The following is a 1,939-nucleotide window of genomic DNA, read 5'->3' on the forward strand; positions in this document are numbered from 1 at the left end:
CTGAGATTGCTGCTATGGAGGCTGGTATGTGGAAGAAGGTTAGTAGGGCTGCCTGTTAGATTGAGCTTGATTGTACACCCCTGGGGCCGAGTTACCTGAAGCTTGAGCCTTCCATGAGAAGTTTGGATAATTTCTCCACCCCGGGTTATAAGTATTGGAGTACGGATCATTACTTGGATGGGAGAATACTGCATTGACTTCAAAAAGACTTTTGGTCTTTGGTGCTTTACGTGCTACATTCTGATTGTTACTCCATGAAAGATTGGGTTGGTTTTGCCACCCTGCATTGTAAGTATTAGAGTATGGATTGTTGGGAGTTCTCGCTTATAGTCTCGAAGAGTTTATGGCCTCCTTGTTATTCTTCTCCACTAGCACGCCTCCACAAGCTGAATCTATAAGACTATTGTTAGCATCATTTAAACCTTCATAAAAGGCTTGTACCTGATAATCTTGAGGTAAGCTATGATGTGAGCATTTTAGAAGTAGCTCATTGAAGTACTCCCATGCCTCAAAGAATAGGTCTCCATCTTTTTGATGGAAGGTTTGAATCTCCCTCCTTAATTGCCTAGTCCTTTGGGCTGGGAAGAACTTTTTCAAGAACTTTGTGGCCAACTCCTCCCAATTGTGAATAGACCCTACAACCAAAGAATTCAACCATAGCTTAGCATTATCTTTCAAGGAAAAATGAAAGAGAATTAACCTGATTCCTTTTGCATTTAAGTCATGGATGTTTTGCATTTTGCAAATGTCAAAGAAGTCCTGAATATGTAGATAAGAATCCTCTGTAGGTGTTTCGCTATAGTGTGGAACCATACTGAGTAAGTGAGGAGACAAATTAAAATTGCTTTGCACATTTGGCCAGAAAGCAATGCACGATGGCTGGTTTAGATTCTGTGGTATGAAGTAACTCTTCATTAGCTTTTGCTCGGGCGGATTCTCTACATGTGTTTCTGCCATCTTTTCCTCAACTTGAAATAAAAAGCTCACAAACAACCCGTAGGAGTGCTAAAATTTAGGTGCTGCAGCTGCTGGAATTAGGCAGATTGGTGCTAATGCACTTGATCGCACTTTAGAGTGCGCTTGAGCGAACTATCAGCAGAGAAGGGCTCGAGTGTAAAGATGATGCGCTTGATCTCAGACTGCTGGAACACTTGGGTGTTTCAGATCTGAGTGAAAAAAACTCAAACAATAACTAAAAACAAAATCAAAAACCGAAATTAAGAATAAAGAGAAACATAAAATAATTAAGCTAGATTTAATCTTTAAAACTTAATAATGCAACCGTTAAAGAGTCCCCAGCAACGACGCCAAAAATTGATGTGGTATTTTTAAAGGAAAAATATATCAATAGAAAATTACTACTTGCAATAGAACGAATCATTGTAGGATAAGGCTATAGAGAGGGTGTCGAATTTCAAGGATTGCATGGGTGTTGTTATCAAGTTTATGAAGATTAAAAATAACTTAAGAAAACATTGTTGATTTTTTTGTTGACTAAAGTGCATAAAATAAATGCAAAAGAGAATTGAAATATAAGGGGGAGAGAGAGAGAGAGAGAGAGTAGTGTATTGACTTCACCACTATCCACACATCAATGGTTAATCATTTTTAATTAGAGAAATTCATTCTATACATGTTATAAATAAACAAGAAATTACCTTATTAAAGAATAAATATAATCTATCTTTGGTTGGCACCGACCGTCCACCTAACCACTAAGATGCAGTACGACCTGTCTTCCCTATGTATGGATTATCTAATTCTTTAATAGGATACATACAATCAATGAAATAGTATAACCCATCTTCGGTTGGCACATACCGTTTACCTAAATTACACTAAACTAGGCTGTAGTACGATTCGTCTTCTCTAACCATGGCCTATCTAATCCTCTTGATCATATGTCAATAAAACCCATTGTATAATCATCATTCTCATA

The 1,939-nt window shown here is 37.5% G+C and overlaps 1 non-coding gene across 1 annotated transcript; it reads left to right on the top strand.

Annotated features, from left to right (window-relative positions):
- The first annotated feature begins 457 nt into the window (after positions 1-457).
- Positions 458-567, top strand: LOC133876585 (small nucleolar RNA R71). Its single transcript, XR_009901578.1, has one exon. It is a non-coding gene; the product is annotated as a small nucleolar RNA R71 (small nucleolar RNA).
- Positions 568-1,939: the final 1,372 nt, after the last annotated feature.

This window comes from Alnus glutinosa, chromosome 8 (assembly GCF_958979055.1).
Source record: "Alnus glutinosa chromosome 8, dhAlnGlut1.1, whole genome shotgun sequence".
NCBI lineage: Eukaryota > Viridiplantae > Streptophyta > Magnoliopsida > Fagales > Betulaceae > Alnus > Alnus glutinosa.